This window comes from Pan troglodytes, chromosome 14, assembly GCF_028858775.2.
Source record: "Pan troglodytes isolate AG18354 chromosome 14, NHGRI_mPanTro3-v2.0_pri, whole genome shotgun sequence".
Taxonomy (NCBI): Eukaryota; Metazoa; Chordata; class Mammalia; order Primates; family Hominidae; genus Pan; species Pan troglodytes.
In genome coordinates this window covers 70,223,241-70,244,003 of record NC_072412.2, presented here as the reverse complement: position 1 = coordinate 70,244,003, position 20,763 = coordinate 70,223,241, and positions in this window count along the sequence as shown.

Below are 20,763 nucleotides of genomic sequence, written 5' to 3'. Positions count from 1 at the left end.
TCTATAAGTATTCTAATAACATCTAATTATGTAGAGAAGCCTGAAAATAAAATGACAATAATTATGGTAGAAAGCGTAATATTGGTATGCTCATAACAGAGAAATAGGAACCAGAAAAACCACTTTCTCATTTTTATTAAATTATTTACCTAAAGGTATAGTAAAAATGGGTCAGTTTGTCATGGAAAGCAAGCAAAAGAAGAATCATTGCATTAATTAAATAGTGCAGAAAAATAGTAATTCCAAATTCACATCATTATAAAGTGACTATCACCACCAATTATCATTCATTTAAATGTAAATGAACTATTTTAAACAAAGGTTGAAAACTCTGTTCTACAGTTAAGAGCATAGATATAAAAGAAATATAATAGGTTATATTGTCATTATGAGAATATAATAATCTAACTCAATTCAAGTCCATAGAAGACTGTCTCACACATATACTCAATACATATTAGCAATTATCAATATTATTCTTGTTTATATTATTCAAGTTTCTATTGCGGTTTTGCTGTTGTTATCGCTTGAACTTATTGCCAACATAGAAATGTAAAAGATATATTCGTTAAGAGTTTAGTAGCAATAAAATAAAATGTTAAAATGCAATTTTCTTTACTTGCTTCTTCGTTACATCCCTGCCTTAACTTTACCTATTCTCTACTCTTACAACTGTCTTAGAGAAAGAGGTGTCCTATGTCTTTCTTAGGCAAATTCTAATATCTGTGTTTCCAAGTCTTGCCTCCTACCTTTTCTTGGATCATGTTCCATTAATTTTCTTGATTCTGTCTTGAATATTCAGTTTCTCCCTATTTATCTCTTGTGTATATGTCATGCCAATAAAAACATTAATGTGAACTTCAGATACAATTACAGTTGCATAATATTTAGGGAAAGAGATATGACAACTGTATTCTCCTTTAGCTGGATAATTTAATTATTTTATGGGAACTCTATTTTAAGGGAAACACGGAAATATGCAAGAATGGAAGCTGAAGAAAATATTTGTTATTAAAGCAATTTAAATCAGAGTCACACAGATTCAACTGCAAGAAGAAATATGTGCCAAAGACAATTCTAGAAACATGTCTAGAAACATATAGAGAATTCAGAATAGCCTGTTTGATGAAACTTCAGAATTTTAGTGGAGGATAGATAAAAAGAAACAGTTAAACAGATAAATGAAAATGTCACATTGAAATAGTGACAACACAACTTTGAAGATGAGAAAGAGTGACTGAGTAGTACACGGGGGGAATGAACATCTTCAAGTTAAATAAACAAATCTTTTATGTGAATACAATTTTTAAGAATGAATTATCTTTGTGGGATTAGAAGAAATAAGGGTATTAAGTTAATTGAAAGGAATGGACTGGCTGAGTGTTTTTCTTTTCAGTTCCCCTAGGTTTCTCTTTTTAATCTAGAATAGTGATCACATAAGTAAATATTTAGCTTGGGGAGGATATAATTTAAGACATAATTAATAATTTTCTTCACACTTTTAGAAGACTGCAATATAGAAGAGACATTAGAGTTATCCTAAACTGAAAAGAAAAAACATAAAATGGATTTTGTTCCACTATAATGTATTCCCTTTTCAGAACAGATGTCCTAGCAAATACAAGCTTTTTTAAAAGGTGGCACCATCTTTATAACACTTAGAGTCATTGTGTGGTTGCTATAAGATGATTTTAAGTTTACTATGTGAACTTGGGAAAATCACATATCTTTTCTCTTGTATATTTCACATGGAAACAATAAAAAAAACTCTTGCAAATATTAAATAAAATGAGATAACCTTTGATAAATTGTTCAGCCCAGTGCTTAGCACAGACTGATTATTCAAGAAAATTAAATAATTTGCCTTGACTCATTTCATCCATCTACTCATTTGTTCAAAATATATTTATTACACATCTGCCTCGTGTCTAGATCTGTTCTTCACACTAAGGAAAAATAATGATGACAGACACGGTCCCTGCTCTCTAGCAGGTTATGGTTTCAAGGAATGCTTAAAGTCACTTTTAATGGTATAATTCATGAACCTTCCTTTCTTATAAAATATATTGAGATCTCTTTAATTAAAAAAAAACAGAAAAAATAAGTCATCTTTCTACTAACATAAAGTTGACCAAAAAGCTTCATACTCTTCACTCTTCACAAACTCGCTTATTATTGAGAAAATTGAAACAATTGTGTCTAATAACTACCTCCAATAGTATCATTCTCTTCTATCCCATTCGCATATTTCAGCCCCCACCTGTTTATTACAGATGACACGGACATGTGGCTCTACGAGTCACACCTCTCTCCATGCACTCATTCTTATTACATGTGAACTGTGAGTCCTTGTTATATGAAATCCTATATCAGGTTTTCAAGTGACATTGAATATCACAGCAGCATAAACTCTCTAAGATCTAATTCAGCCTATCAGTCTCATTGTACTGATTTTTTACTTCTTTTCTTCCAGAAAAGAAACATATTGAAATGAGATTTATAGCTAGATATATACCTGTAATGTTATTTATACGTTTCTCTTTTTTTCCTTTGGGAAAAAAGCTTTTATTTATTTATTTTTTATTTATTTATTTATTTATTTATTTTCTTTCCAACTTTTATCTTAGATTTGGGGTTACGTGTACAGGTTGGTTACATGAGTAAATTGCATGCTGCAGGGATTTTATGTACAGATTATTTTGTCACCCAGGTAATAAGTATAGTACGCAACAGGTAGGTTTTTTTGTTTGTTTGTTTGTTTGTTTGTTTTTCTTGAGATGGAGTCTTGCTCTGTTGCCTAGGCTGGAGTACAGTGACGCAATCTCAGCTCACTGCAACCTCTGCCTAGTGGGTTCAAGCGATTCTCCTGACTCAGCCGCCTGAGTAGCTGGGGTTACAGGTACCCACCACCACACCTGGTTATTTTTTTGTATTTTTTAGTAGAGACAGGGTTTCACCATGTTGGCCAGGCTGGTCACCAACTCCTGACCTCAGGTGGTCCACACGCCTCGGCCTCCCAGAGTGCTGGGATTACAGGTGTGAACCACTGAGCCGGGGCCCCAACAGGCAGTTTTTTGATCCTCACTCTCCTCCAGCCCTACACCCTCAAATAGGCTCTAGTGCTCATTGTTCCCTTCTTTGTGTCCATGTGGACTCAATGATTAGCTGCCACTTGTTAGTGAGAACATGAAGTATTTGGTTATCTGTTCCTGTTTGAATTCACTTCAGCCCCATCCATGTTGCTGCAAACGTCATGTACATTGCATTTCTAAAGAAAAAATAACATATAACATCCAGACAGAAAAATAAAATTAGTATTTTAAGTGACAGGAATAAATCTCATCTTTAATTTCTCAAGACCGCCTCTAAAGGAAAAGTTGTGATTTCTATAAATTCTTGTAGCAAGTTAATTTGACCTAAATTTGAGAAGGTAACAGATATTTCACAGATACTACTAGAAAATACTACTTGAAAATAAAGTACAATTAGCCAAAAGATGAATCAAAATTAAGAATGGAAGAAAAAAGAATTATTGTATGAAATAATTAGAATGACAGAAAAAAACTAAACATTCCCTAATATTCAGTCCCCTTATTTTACATTAGTTAAGAAACACACATACACACACACACATAAGTAGGCACATGCCAGCTCAGAAAGAAGCCATATTTTCTAGTCTTTCTTTCAATAAATTTAATTTGGTGAAGCTATGTGAATTTCTGCACAATGGAGTGTGAGAATAAATTAGGTTTAAAATGTTGATATTATATTCTCCAAATAATTAGTTTGCCTTCTGTACTCCTCTTCTCCTTTCCTGAGGGCTGGATGTGACTGGGGCTGGCGACCAAATATCAAATATGCCAATGTCAACGGAAATCAAAGAAAATTATATAAAAAGAACCCAAGGCCCATAATTTCATGGAGAGGAGCTGCAATCCCACTGTGGGTCACTTACTTATGCATAGATTATAATGTAAGAGACATTAAACTTCTATATTTTTTGAATCACTGTATGTTTGAATCTCTGTGTTATAGTAACATAACCTAAAGCCTAACTTTTACTTTTAGAGAATGAATAACACTTAAATAGAGTTAAAAGCCTTAGTCCAAATTTAAAAAGCATTTGAAAACAAAAATTTATCATATAAATGGTAACAATAAAGGTTTATTGCGTATTTATTCATAAACCTTTTTATTATTTATGAATGACAATTTTATAAAATTAACTGGGTCTAGACATTCAGATTAAAATGCAGGAAGTGTTGATGTAGATTTGAAAGTAAAATTATTTCAACTACTTATTTTATGTAACACACATTTGATATGTTTAAATTCATAATAAAAATAAAATTAAAACTAGCCAATATTTCTACTACCAAATATATTAAGAACCTCTTACTACTGTGTTCATGTCCATACTAACTATTCTTTGAGAACCACTCTTTCAAACGACTGAGACTTCAGAGCCATGTATGCTCTACTTAATGCAGCTCTTGGGACAATGCAAACAGACCAAGGTTTAAAAACTTGGTCAAGACTGAAACAATGGATAACGTCTTCCAGAAATTTGAAATTGGTCTGCGTTAATGACTAGAACTGAAGATCAGTATGGTGTGGAGCAAGCATATTAAGTCATGTGTACATAAAGAATAAAGAATGAAAGAGGATCGCGCCACTGCACTCTAGCCTGGGCGACAGAGCGAGACTCCGTCTCAAACAAAACAAAACAAAACCAAAAAAAAGAATGAAAGAGGACAAGATGTAAGTGACACACAGGTTTATGGTGAAAAGCAGAGAAAAGAGACAAGAGCACGCCACCCTGAAGAGGTCCTAAGAAATTAGCTGCCTTGGGTCTTATTTCTAGTTCTAGATTTTGATCTTCGTTTATGAATGCTAGATGTACTTTCTGCCTTGGTGTGGAAATATAATCCTAAATATTTTAATAAACAGCTGGTCAATCAAGCATACTTAAAAAATATGAACCATTCTTGGCCGGGCGTGATGGCTCACGCCTGTAATCCCAGCACTTTGGGAGGCCAAGACAGGCGGATCATGAGGTCAGGAGATCGAGACCATCCTGGCTAACACAGTGAAACACCCGTCTCTACTAAAAATACAAAAAAATTAGCCGGGCGTGGTGGTGGGTGCCTGTAGTCCCAGCTACTTGGGAGGCTGAGGCAGGAGAATGGCATGTGAACCCGGGAGGCGGAGCTTGCAGTGAGCAGAGATCGCGCCACTGCGCTCCAGCCTGGGCAACAAAGCGAGACGCTGTCTCAAAAAGAAAAGAAAAGAAAAGAAAAATATGAACCATTCTTCAATACACAAATCCTTTCTGTTATACTGGACAGCTGCTAACGTACTAATCAATTTAACTCAAGCACATAGTTTAACACAAACAAATCCTCCAAGATTAGCTTTTTAGTATAAAGACAAAAAAATTAGAGATGGAAACTTCAGAATTTTGTATTGAAAATAATTATTTTGCACAAGATGATTCTCATTGTAGAATGATTTTTTTTTTTTTTTTTTTTTTGAGACAGAATCTTGCTCTGTCACCAAGCTGGAGTGTGTTGTGGGTGTGATCTCGGCTCACTGCAACCTCCATCTCCCGGGTTCAACCGATTCTCCTGCCTCAGCCTTCTGAGTAGTTGGGACTATAGGCGCCCGCCACCACACCCATCTAATTTTTGTATTTTTAGTAGAGACGAGGTTTCACCATGTTGGCCAGGATGGTCTCAATCTCTCTACCTCGTGATCTGCCCACCTCGGCCTCACAAATTGCTGGATTACAGGCGTGAGCCACCGTGCCCAGCAGAAATTTTTTTCTTATATGTTATTGTTACATGAATTAGTTACAGACTATCAAAAAACACTGTAGTAAAAGATCATTTGAAAAATTCTATTGAAGAAAAGCACAAAAACAAAATGGATTCTATTTTAGATTGAGCCATTAGGCAAGGGCTCTATAAGTAGGTAACATCTAAATTATAAGCAGGATCTGGCTTTTGCGGGTGTTAGAGTAAGAGGCAAACAGACGCAGAAATATGTTTGCATTTTTGAGGAACTTTAAAGAGAACAAAGCATTATAAACAAAGTGAATAACAGGAAGTGCTAAACAGACAATTGTGGGGCCCAGTAGGTCAAAGTAAGTATTTTGTATTTTGATTAATTTTTACCAGGAATCCTATAAGCAGATAGAGGATTTGTTGTATTTCATACTTCAAAAGTCTTGCTGTTATGTGGAAAGTAGATACGAAGGGGCAGCATGGAAATAGTGAGATCATTTAGAAAATTATTGCAATAGTCTAGGTGTAAGATCATGTTGGCTTGATTTACGGCATTAACAAAGGAGATATTGAGAAACTAAAAGGATTCAAGATATACTTTAAAGTTAGAGCCTCATAAATTTTTTAAATTGATTAAATAAGGTGAGCTGATAGAAAAGCAGACCTCAAGACTGACTCCTAAAATTTTTCTCTGAATACGAGAGCATGGCATTAATCATTTCCACAGATGGAGGAAAGTGAAGGGGGAATCTGTTTGAAGGCTAGATATGAAGTCTTTATTTAGACATTTTAAATTTGGAAAGCTATAAGGTATCCAAATCAAGTTTCCAATGAGATTATTGGATGGATGACTCTATACCTTAGTTGAGAGATCAGAAAAAAATTATATTTAGAAATCATTGGTATGAATGGCATATATATCTATGTTACTGAAAGAGAAAAATACAGAGATAATCTATAGCTTGAGAAGAGAAGAGGAACCAGGAGTCATCCAATAAACAGGTGTTATTTGGAGGCTAAATGGAGTTAGAGCCAATAAAGGGAACTGAGAAGAAAAAATAAATGAGAAGACCATAAAGAAATAGCCAAGAATCAAAAGAATCACAGAATAAAAAGAAATAAAATGTTTAAGACCTGAGAAGTGGCCTGACAAGATTACAGAAAAGTGAAGAGATAAATTAGAACTAAAATTAGTAATATACAAATCATTAGCTAGAGGAGTGTTAGAAATGGAATAATTCAATGTAAAGTTAAATTCACAATTGAGATCTATGGTTAATCTTGGTTATGCTATTTTTCTACAACAACTCAAGCTACTTGATTGTCACTATGAATGTCATTAAAAGTAGAGAAGCAATTTGAGTTGACGAAGATGGCAGCAAAATGCATAAAATGGCAGATCACAAAACTCAATCAGGGTAAATATAGAAGTGGAAACGTGAAAGAGATCCTGGATTTTTAAAAATTGATAGAGGAAAGGAACTGAAGTTGCTAATGAATTAAAATAATTACAGGTGTGGGATTGCAAGAGCAGCTAAGTTGTAAGGAGGGGGATGGTGGTTAGGGAACTGTATGATTGAAATGAAGATTTTGCAAGAGTTGCAGCTATCAAAGATGATAAGAGATAGGACATGATTAAGAGAAATGGAGATAAGAAAGAACAAAACTATGACTCCTGGTTGGAACGTAGATAGTTAAAGAAACTTTCACTCTCAAGAATTAAATCAAGATGGATAAGCTACAGGATCCTAGACTTACAAAAAAATAAAAATAAAGAGCAGAGAATGCAAATAAAACTAAATGAACAAAATTTTAAAACAGGGTGTGCACTGTGGTCCAACAGTGCCTTCAGTATGATTACAGTTTTTTTTTTAATTTGCTGAGTATTGCTTTATGGCCAATTGTGTGGGCAATTTTAGACTGTGTGCCATGTGCAGATGAGAAGAATGTATATTCTGTCACTGTTGGGTGGATGGTTCTGCAGATTTTTGTGAGGCCCTTTTGGTCAAACATCAAGTCGAGGTCCTGAATATCTTTATTAGTTTCCTGCCTTGATGTTCTATCTAATACTGTCATTGGGTTATTGAAGACTTCCACTGTTATTGTGTGATTATCTAAGTATCTTCATAGGTCTCTAAGAACTTGCTTTATAAATCTGGGTGCTCCTGTATTGGGTGCATGTATATTCAGGATAGTTAGGACTTCTATTTGAATTGAGCCCTTTACTATTATGTAATGCCATTAGTTGTCTTTTTTGAGTGTTGTTGGCCTTAAAGTCTGTTTTATCTGAAATTGGAATTCCTGCTTTTTTCTGATTTCCATTTGCTTGGTAGATTTTTCTCAGTCCCTTTACTTTTGACATATGGGCATCATTGCATGTGAGATGGATCTCTTATAGACAGTATAGAGTTGAGTCTTGCTTGAGTTGAGTCTTGCTTCTGTATCCAGCTTGACACTATGTGCCTTTTAATTGGGGCCTTTAATCTGTTTACATTCAAGGTTAATATTGACTTGTGTAGGTCTGATCATGTTATCATGCTGTCGGCTGGTTATTGTGCAGACTTGATTGTGTGGTTGATTTACAGAAATCAATACTAAGAAAACAGCTGAAAACCATACAGTTACATGGAAACTAAACAATCTGCTCCTGAATGACTTTTGAGTGAACAATGAAGTTAAGACAGAAATCAAAAAATTCTTTAAACTAATGAGAACAAAGACACAACCTACAAGAATCTCTGGGAAACAACTAAATCAATGTTAAGAGGGGAGTCTGTAGCACTAAAATAAATGCCCACATGAACAAGCTAGAAATATCTCAAATTAACAACCTAATATTAATCATAGAGGAACTAAAGAAAGAAGAGCAAACCAACCCCAAAGCAAGCAGAATATAAGAAAGAACCTCAATCAGAGCTGAAATGTAGAAAATTTAGATGCAAAAAAAATACAAAAGAACAACAAATCCAGGAGTTGGTTTTTCAAAATAATAAATAAGATTGATAGATCACTAACTAGACTAATAAAGAAAAAAAGAGAAAAGATCTAAATAAACACAATCAGAAATGACAAAGGGGATGTTACCATTGACCTCACAAAAGTACAAAAAATTCTCAAAGGCTATTACAAACACCTCTCCTCAGAAAAACTTGAAAATCTGGGAGAAATGGATACATTCCTGGACACACGCATTCTCCCAAGAATGAACCCAGGGGAAATTGAATCCCTGAACAGACCAATAATGTGTTCTGAAATGGAATCAGTAATAAAAACCCTATCGACCAGAAAATGCCCAGGACCAGATGGATTCACAGCTGATTTTGACCAGATGTATAAAGAAGAGTTTGTATCATTCCTACTGAAACTACTCCAAAAAATTAAGAAGAAGGGATTCCTCTCTAATTTATTTTATGAGGCCAGGATCATCCTGATACCAAAACCTTACAGAGACACACACAAGAAATAAAACTTCAGCCCAATATCCTTGATGAACATAGATGCAAAAATCATCAAGAAAACATCAGCAAACCAAATCCAGCAGCACATCAAAAAACTAATCCACCCTGATCAAGTAGGATTTATCCCTTGGATGCAAAGATGGTTCAACATATGCAAATCAATAAATGTCATTCAGCACATAAACTGAACTAAAAACAAAAACCACATGATTATCCAATAGATGCAGAAAAGGCTTTTGGTATAAATACACATCCCTTTATGTTAAAAACCCTCAACAAACTAGACTTTGAAGGAACATACCTCAGAATAGTAAGAGCCATCTACAATAAATCTATAGCCAACATCATACTGAATGGGCAAGAGCTGGAAGTGTTCCCTTTGAGAACCAGAACAAGATAGGGATGCCCTCTCTCATCACTTATATTTAACACAGTACTGGAAGTCTTAGCCAGAGCAATCAGGGAAGAGAAGAAAAATGAAATCCATTCAAACAGGAAGAGGAAGTCAAACTGTCTCTGTTTGCAGACAATATGACTTTATACCTGAAAAACCCCATAGTCTCTGATCGAAAGCTCTGTGATCTGATAAACAACTTTAGTGAAGTTTCATGATACAAAATCAACGTACAGCAACCAGCAGCATTCCTAAACACCAAAAGCATCCAAGCTGAAAGACAAATCAATAATATAATGACATCCACAATAACCACAAAAAGAATAAAACACCTAGGACTACAGATAACCAGGCAGGTGCATGACCTCTACAATGAGAATTACAGAACAATGCTCAAAGGATTCAGAGATTACACAAATAGAAAAATATTCCCTGCTCATGGATAGGAAAAATCAATATCATTAAAATGGCCATACTGCCCAAAGCAATTTATAGATTCAGTGCTATTCTTATTAAGCTACCATTGAGATTCTTCACAGAATTAGACAAAACTATTTTAAAATTTATATGTAACCAAAAAAGAGCCTGAATAGCTAAGACAATGCTAAGCAAAAAGAACAAAGTTAGAGGCAACAGGCTACCCAGCTTCAAACTATACTATGGGGCTAGAGTAACCAAAACAGCATGGTACTCTTATAAAAACAGACACATAGACCAATGGAACTGAATAGCGAACCCAGAAGTAAGACCACACACCGACAACTATCTGATCTTCAACAAACCTGACAAAAACAGGCAACAGGGAAAGGATTCCCTATTCAGTAAATGGTACTGGGAGAACTGGCTAGCCATTTGCAGAAGATTAAAACTAGACCCATTCCTTACACAATATGCAAAAATTAACTCAAGATGGATTAAAAACTTAAATGTAAAACTTAAAACTATAAACCCTGGAAGATAAACTAGTAAATATCATTCTGGACATACATCCTGGTGAAGATTTCATGACAAAGATGCCAAAAGCAATTACAACAAAAACACAAATTAACAAATGAGATCTAATCCAACTAAAGAGCTTCTGCATAAAAAGTTATCAGCAGAGTAAATAGACAACCTACAGAAAGGGAGAAAATATTTGCAAGCTATGCATCTGACAAAGGTCTAATATCCAGCATCTATAAGGAACTTTAACAAATTTATAAGCACAAAACAAACAACCTCATTAAAAAGTGGGCAAAGGGCATAAACAGACACATTTCAAAAGAAGACATACACATGTCCAACAATTTTATGAAAAATTGCTCAACATCACTAAATATTGGAGAAACGCAAATCTCATTCGCAGTGGGATACCATCTCACCCCAGTCAGAATGGCTATTATTAAAAAGTCAATAAATAACAGATGCTGGTGAGGTTGCAGAGAATAGTGAATGCTTATACACTGTTGATGAGAATGTAAATTAGCTCAGCCATTGTGGAAAGCAGTTTAGTGATTTCTCAAAGAACTAAAAACAGAAGTACCATTCAACCCAGCAATCCCATTTTGGGATATATACCCAAAGGAATATAAATCATTCTACCATAAAGACACATGCATGCATATATTCATCACAGCACTATTCACGATAGCAAAGTCATGCAATCAACCTAAATGTCCATCAGTGGTAGACTGGATAAATAAAATGTAATACATATATATCATAAAATACTATGTCACCATAGAAAAGAATGAGATTGTGTCATTTGTAGCAACATGGATGGAGCTGGAGACCATAATCCTAAACAAACTAAGGCAGGAACAGAAAACCAAATACTGCTTGTTCTCACTTAGTAAGTGGGAGCTAAACGTTGAGTACACATGGACACAAAGAAAGAAGCACCACACACTGGGGTCTACTTAAGAGTGGAGGGTGGGAGAATGCAGACAATTGAAAAACCACCTAGCAAGTACTATGCTTATTACCAGAGTGACAAATTAATCTGTACACCAAACCCCTGTGACATGCAATTCACCTATATAACACACCTGCACATGTACCTCTGAACCTAAAACAAAAGTAAAAAAATAAGTAAGATGTGGCCTTCATAGAACTGAAGAGACCCACAGCTACTCCTTTCTCTGGTAGAATAATGGAAAAATGAAATATCTGACATGGATGGGACTAAGGAGAAACCAACTGTAACTAAACAACTTTTTAGCAGTTATTTGTGGGATGATGTAACAGATTAGTGTATCAGGGAAGCCCAACCACGGTGTGAGTCAGTGAGAACAAGCCACTTTGTTTCTAAGACTGTTCACTGAACATGTTGAACATCTAACCCAAAAGTTCTGCATAGGGTAAAAGAAATTAAGAAGGTCATGTAAGGCATCTGGCATCTATCCCAAATCCAAGATTATCTACACCTTAAGGCAAGTTGGAAGGAAACATTTTGGAAAGGAAAATAATTTAAAAGAGAAGATATTATAAATAATAGCATAAAATGATATGAAATATATAAAATATATGGCAGGGAATGAAGAAAAACAGATAACTTCTACTTTGAAGAGTTGAAAATAAACAGTTTCCATACTGAATGTTCAGTTTGCAGCCAAAAAAAAAAAAAAAAAAAAAAGAGGAAGCAGTCCTTCAGAGAAAAGACTGAGGATATTAGGAAATTGTAGATATTCTCTAATTTCAAGACAGCACAGTTTAACAGTTTGAAAGAATGGGAAAACGGGCATATAGAGTCTGAGCACAAGAGATACTGAATAGTATGAGAATATACTTGCAGGTAATGACAGGCATCATTCTTGCTTTTCTAAAATTCCTTGTAGTAACCAAGTTAACCTGCCAGGAATAACATTTGTCCTAATAGTCTCTAAGCAGTTAGAGTTCATACTATTTAGCTCACTGGGCATTTTTTATGGGCTTTTTATGGGCTCACTAGGCATCTTTTCTTTCTTTATTTTAAAATACTGTGTTTACTGAAAGGTGGTGGAAAATACTTCAAACTCAACTAGTTAGGGGCAAGAATATTCAGAAAATATTCCAAGAACAATCCAATTACATACTGTAAAGGGTAGCATAGAAAGTTCTGCAGACACCATTTGTATTTTTTTTTCTGACTTCCCCTGCAGTCATCTGAGTTCACCTGCAGTCACATGCACAGTTTTCCACCTTAAGCATCTCTCTCTCATCTTCTCAACCTGAAAGGCTTCCTTGGCAGTTTGGCTTTTTTTGGGAAAATACTGTGGCCTCTCCACTTTCAGTGGACATAAATCTAAAATAAAATAAACATAATTCAATCCACGCTAGGAGGATCTAGCCCTAGATGTCCATAGATGTAAGTGATTCATTAATACAGCTTTTTGGGGGGTTTTTATCCTTCCCTTGTGTCACTGTTCCCATTTTGTCTCTTGACTTCCTGGATTCCTTCTTAAATAATCTTACTTGTATGAAATTCCTTTTCCCGGATTTGTTTTTCAAAGAGCATAAAGGTTTAAATTAAGAAAGGCCAAATCTTCAAAGAAAACAAAGATATAAATTTATGGCAAAATGAAATAGAATGAATAATTGTCCATTAAATAAAAGTATATATTAGTAATATTAAATATAATTGTACATTTGAAACATATAATTAAGTTATACTAGTAAAATAATGGAACCTTACCTCAAAGAATGTGAATTCATTAATTAGAGATGAGTAAAAGTACTTAAATATGAAAAAATAAAACAGTAAAGAAAATTATGCTAGAAAATGTTTAGGAGCTAGAAGATCTTCTGAAATTAGAAATGGTGTCCAAGAAAAAGTAGGTGCATTCAACTGCATAAATTTTACATCTATATTAAAGTATATAAATTAAATTATAAATTACATAAGTTATAAATCAAAAGTTTATACATTATATAAGCATGTATATATTTATTTAAAAAATATAAACAAAATCAAGAAGCAAACCATATAGTTGTGGGAGATGGAGCTTCCAATGCAGGCATTTAAAATATCTAAGGAGCTCTCAATAATTAACAGGAAGGTAGAAATATCCTAAGATAAAAAAATGGCAACAGATATAATTTCAAAAAGACAATGTCCAAATAATTGCAAATGTTTCCAAAAATATTAATAGTCAAGGAAATCCAAGTAAAGTAATGAGGTTTTGCTGTATACACGTTAGACTGACAATTGTTAAAATGTGGCATGAGCTTTCATACCACACTGATGTGATATGAAAGCTATTATTACATGATGGTAATGGAGATATGAATTACAGAGTGGGGACCTGTATTGAAATGTAGAACACATATGCATTGCTACATGGTCATTCCTGAAATCTACCCATAGAAATATAATTTCAGTAAATAAAGAATAATGGAAAAAAATATTCTTGCAGCATTGTTAGCAGAAGCAAACACACTCAAACACACATATAAATTTGCACATGCTGGATTGAATACCCATCTACAGAGAAGGTGTGGAGTTAATGGTGATTCTTTTGTGCTATGAAATATTATACAGCCTTTTAAAAATTTATTGATTTACATTAGTTCATATGATAATTCATATTAGATTTATAAAAGTTATATCAGAAAGTAGTATTTATTCAATGAAAAATGGAACAAGGAGAAAAGAGTATACTCTATGATTCTATTTTTCGAAAGCACTTAGTAAAAGCAACAACAGCAACAGCAACAATAACAACAAACCCGGAATTTGTAGCATAGGAAAAGAAAACTAAAATTCTATATTGTTTTTTTTTCCCGTGGGTTTAAGGATATGTTAGTGGGATCTAAGATTTGAGAACTGGAGAGTCTTGAGAAGATGCATGTTTTATCTATCTATCTATCTATCTATCTATCTATCTATCTATCTATCTATCACCTATCATCTATCTATGTATCTCATCTATCAATCATCACCACCTAACTAACCATATAACATATATGTCGTATTCACAATAACATTTTTAGGCAAAGTATGGGAACATGTATAAACACATTAAAAATTACCTCACTCTATTCCAATCTCAATCGCCTCTATGCTACTATTGGAAACTGCCAGGACTCAAGGTCTTTGCATACACTATTTCCGCTACCTGTACCTTTTTTATTCCAGATGACCACATGATTCTCTCACTCTTATCTGCTTAACTGACATCTTCTTTATCCACTTTTTTTTTTACTTGTGTAGCATTTATTATCATGGAAGAAGCAATATATTTGATTTATGTGTTTATCACTAGTTTATTCCTAATTAGAATGCAAGTTCCATAGTAACAAGCATTTTTATCTAATTGATTCACTACTGTTGTCCCAGAATTTATCACAAAGCATACTATGTGGTACGCCCCCAAAAACAGTGTTAAACAAAAGAATGACCTTGCCTACTGGACTTTGCAATTTGAACCACTTCTTTTCTTTTCTTCTTTTTTTAGTTTACTTTAGTTTATTTAGCTTTCTTTTCTTTTCTTTTTTAGTTTATTGAGGTAAAATGTGCATATCATAAAATACACCTTTTGACCAGATATATGAATTTTGAGAAACACATACAATTGTGCAGCCAACGCCACAATAAAGATATAGAACAGTTCTTTCTTGTTACTTTTTAGTGAATCTCTCTCCCTCATTCTCAGCTCTAAGCAAACATCGATTTTTCTCTGTCCCTATAATTTTGTTATTGAAAAAGAATAACCTATAAATGGAATTGCTCAGCACAATGCTCTTGAGATTATTCCATGTCATTGAATTTTTAAATGGCAAATAATATGCCATTGCATGTATAAGACACAATTAGCTAATCCACTAACTTGCTGATAGACATTTCATATTTTTCCCTCTTTTGGTGATTATGAATAAAACTGCTATCTGCATTCACACATAAGATTTGTATCATCATATACTTTTGTTTCTCTTGGATAATGCATACGAGTGGCTGTGTCATACATTATATAAATATATGCATAACTATATTAGAAACTGCAAACAGTTTTTTAAAGTGTTGTACTATTATAAACTCCTATTAGTACTACCTAAGATTTGTAGTTACTCTACAGCTTCATTTTCTATTTGGTGCTATTATTTTTAATGCTAACCATTTCATTCTAGTGGGTATTTAGTGAAATATTAATGTGGTCTTATCTGCATTTCTCGGTTGACCAGTTATTTAGCATGTTATGTTTTTGTTTGTCCTCCATCTGTTTATATTTATCTTCATCTATTTAGATTTTGTCTAAATTTTGCTAGATTTTTGTTTACTTGTTACTAAGAGAGTTTTTTATATATTTTGGATAGCAATCCTTTAACATACATATATATGCTAAAAGATATATATATAGCATATACATAATATATATTAGATAATAATATAAGTAAATAATACATATATATAAATTATATATGTGTATATATATATATATATATATTTGCATTTTTTGCCTAGTCTGTGATAGTTTCATTTTTCTCTCTCAAAGCAGAAGTTTTACATTTTGGTGATGTCCAATTTATCAATTTGTTTTATGGATTATGTTTTTCTGTAGCCAATCTAAAAGCTTATTCTCAAACTGAAAAAATATAAAAATAAAAATGCACAGCTGGCTGAGCATGGTGGCTGATGCCTATAATTTCACCATTTTGGGAGGCCAAGGCAGGTGGATCACTTGAGGTCAGAAGTCTGAGACCAGCCTGGCCAACACAGTGAAACCCCGTCTCTACTAAAAATACAAAAAGTTAGCCAGGTGTGGTGACACACACCTGTAATTCTAGTTACTCAGGAGGCTGAGGCAGGAGAATCGCTCGAACTTGGGGGGCAGAGGTTGCAGTGAGCTGAGATCACACCACTGCACTCTGGCCTATGGGACAGCATGAGACTCTGTCTCAAAAAAAAAAAAAAAAAGCACAGCTGACAAAGTAACACAGTTTATGGTGAAAGACACAATATCCCCTCCCAAAATTGGAAATAACACAGTGATATCCATACTCATCATTTCCATTCGGCCTAATAGTAGATGTTTTAGCCAGTGCAATAATATAAGAAATAGAAATACAAAGTTTGTAGATTACCAAGAAAGAAATACAACTGTCTTTTTGTGCAGAAAAATCTATAATTGTCTATATAGAAATATTACAAATAACCTATAAAATGTATTTCCAAGTTAGTTTAGCAAAATTTCAGGATATAAGGTACATATTACACATCCATAGTACTTCCATAGATTAACACTAGAAATTGAAAATTGAAATTTTTTACAGAGTACCAAAAACATGAATACTTATACACAATTCTAGGAAAGTATGTGCACGTTCTGAATACTGAAAACTGCAAAACATTGATGTGCCTTGTTAAACAAAACCTAATAATGTGATAGGTATCATGTATTCATGGGTTTGAAAACTCATTATTGGGCAGATTTCAATTCTCCTCAAAGTAATCTAAACTGAACTATCAGAGGAAATGTTTGTAAAAATTTACAAACTGATTTTAAAATGTAAAAGGAAATATAAAAGACTTAGAATAGCTAAGACAATTCTGAAAAAGGAAAACAAAGTTAGAAGTCTCATACTACATGATTTCAAGATTTTTTTTAAATGGTAATAATCAAGGTAGTATGGTAATGGTGAAAAAATAGTCACATAGTTCAAAGAAACAAAATGGAGAACTTAAACACTGGCCTACATGTGCATGGTAAATTGATTTTGGAGGAAAGTGCAAATGTAATTCAATGGAGAAAGGATACTCATTTCAACTACTAGGCATGCATCTTGAAAGACATAAACTTCAACATACCACACAGCATATACAAAATTAACTTAGAATTTATAATAGATCTAAATGTAAAACCTACAACTTTAATACTTCTTGAAGAAAACATGAATTAATTATGTCAGCGAGTTTGTGTTAGCTTTCTCTAAATTACTGAAAATATTTTAAACCAAGACAGCCTTTAGTGGCACTTTGCTTCTTTTCTTTTACAAGGAGACAGTTTTTGCCCCCTGTCCACCTTGTCTTTGTCACTAAATCTTTCAGAGCACAAGGCCCCAACTTAATAAGGAGATTAGCCAAGTATTATAGAAGAGTTGCATTTTACATGACTGTAAATGTGAAAGTCAGTATATGGAAGCACATTCACATACACTTAAAATTATCTATAAATAATCCCTTTAGTCATCAATAAATTTCACTATTATATTGTGTTGAACTGCAAGTTCAACACAGTCAGATTAATTCTTCATGAAGGAACAGATGTGCCTCAGCTCATATTTACTTGGGAGACTTACTAAATGAGGGAATCTACTGCTATATTTACATTTTTATTTTATTCCTTCAAACATTATTTTCTCTGTCCCTTTGCCAAACAGTAGTAATTGAATTTGCATATAATACATATAGAATTGATGTTACTCCCCCAATTTCTATTACATTCCATTTCCTTTGAGCTAATGTGTTCTTGATCTTCTAGGGAAGTTACACCAATTGCTAGCTTCAAATGCATTGTTTGTCCTGTGTTTCTATGTATGCACCTACCCATCAAAATACACCTTATTAAGTGTACTTGTAGAAATGCGCTTGCCATACATTCAGAGGGGGTTGGGTTATATGAGTTTTTATCTATTGAATATTTCCTCTTGGAGATTTAAAAATTACATTACCATATTCAAAGTTCTATGATGTCCTCCATTAACAAATTAGTATAATTTTGTATAGTCCACTTTTGAAAACTTATTTGCCTTTGGAAAATGTAGAGTAAGGCTATAATACTAGAACTACAGGACTTCAAGTTCAACTGGAAAGCCATAGTAAAGCAAATAGTAAGGAATTAGCCTGAAGATAGTCATATGGGTCAATGAAACTAAATAGAATACAGATATAGGTACATATACATCATATTTAATTTCTGACAAAGACAGCAAGGTAAGTTAGTAGAGAAAGCATAGTCTTTCAAAAAATTATTCTGGATAAAATTTAAAAACAATCCTCAATGCTTCCTACACAATATGCAAAAAGTAACTTGGAATATTAATAGATCAAGAATATAACTGTAAAGCTAAAAATAACAGAATCAGATTGGTTCTTGGCTGGAACTAAAGGAAGAGCAATAAATTGGCAAAAGTCACAGGAACCCATTTGAGGGGATGGAAGTGTTGAATATATTAAAATGTTGAATATGTTGATTGTTGATTTCCTTAAGGTAGAAAATTGTCATGACTTACAAACCTAAACACAATTGTGTGTGTGCGTGTGTGTGTGTATAATCAATAAAGTCTATCTAAAAAGAAAAAAAATGTATTTAATTGAAGAAGATTTTTCACCTGATACCTACCCTATCTGGTGGAAAAAGATACACAGAAAAAAATACAATAAAAAATGGTCTTGTTATGCCCTTTCTGCAGTAAAATGTAAGGTCTTACACATCAGCATCCTGATTATATAATTTAGACTTTCTTGTAAAAAGTAAGGCCCAGCATCTTCTACATAGTTTTACCATATTATAAACTACATATTTAAAGATCTATAACATTTCATACATCTGGATCTGTGTGTGCATAGTTTCTTTCCGCAGTGTCTCAGAAACTTCCCCAAGTGAATAAGGAATTTAGAAAGGCATACAATTTGCCAAATCTACTCATATTACTAACAAATAGCATAGGTCTATGTACTATTTACATGCACCTAGATGTAATCTTTCTGATTAGTCTAAGGAAAATTATTTGGCCAAATCCATAGCACAATTCCTAAGTCCTGTCTGGTTCTCAGTATAGCTCTGTGTCAGCACAACTTTGACCTAACAGCTTAGCAAGATCTCCTTGGAGTCAAACCACGTTCCTGTTCAGCTTTTCAATCATGCCCTCACTAACCCTGGCCACTGTGACCCAATTTCTTCTTTACAGCATTATAGAATTTTGAGCCATGATTTTTCTACTTCAACTAGTATTGAGTGTCAGATAAAGTTTTCAAGGGATCACCACAAACAATTTTATTTAGCTTATGAAAGTTCAAGAGTCATGAGGTGATTTCTCACTCTACTGAATCTGTTCTTAGCCAGCCTTAAAGAGTTAGCCACAAAACAGAGTAGAATTTTCTTGTTAAAAAATATTTCTCTTGCTGAAATTCAAGGAAAAAAGAAACCTAAAACCAAAGTAACATTTGTAAGTTTGGAAAATTGTTTATTTTTTAAAAAAAGGTTCTTATACTTGTAGTCCATGGTTATCTATTATGAAGTCCAGCAGTATATTTTTGTTAGTAATACAATATCTAAGTCATGCAAAGTAACTTCAAAAGCAATTTACAACACATTCTGTTAAAAGACATAGCATAAATAATATTTGATATATGTTTTAATGGAAACTAATGTGCTTGCATGAAAATGTCATTCCTGTTATTTCTCAATAAAATGTCTCGATTTGTATTAGATAGGCTCAATTTCAAAGAGAGCTGGGGAATTTTAAAACCCAAGAAATGTCTCAAAATTAGAATTAAAACAAGAACAAAAAATCTATTAGGAAGTTTGTGGAGTGGTTTAGATTATTCAAATACCTTCCCAATTCAACATAGTGCTTCATTCTGAAATTAAAGAACTCTAGTTAAGATCTGGTTATGATCTTATAAATATATTTTTAAAATTTACATATGAAAAAGCACATATTTTAGAGAAATATGACTATTTGGGACACTATACTGTACACTGATCATCTGGAAAAAGCATTACACCTCTTACAGAAGTATAATACATATATTCTTGGAATGTAATTTTGAAGGTAAACGTAATCACTCATAAGATACTATATGTATGTGAATAAATCTGGGATGTTGAGATCTTTATTATTCTTAAAGCTCAGTATTAAGCCGAATGATGTTTTCTGGCTGACTAAATAGTCTTGCTGCTTTATGATTTTCAAAGTAAATATGTAGGCTTAGATAACCTTTAGTGAAACTCAGTAACAAATTTTCTTCCCACAAAGTCTCAATTAATATAATTGAATCTCTGAAATTCCCTAGAAACAATGAGGCATAATTTGGATAAATAAAAAATATTTTATTTACATAATTATTTCTTAAACTTTCAGACATAGTCTGTATAAATTAATTACATAGTTTGATTATCAGTATAAAAACTCAATCATGGGGAAAAATGTCAACGAAGAAATCCAG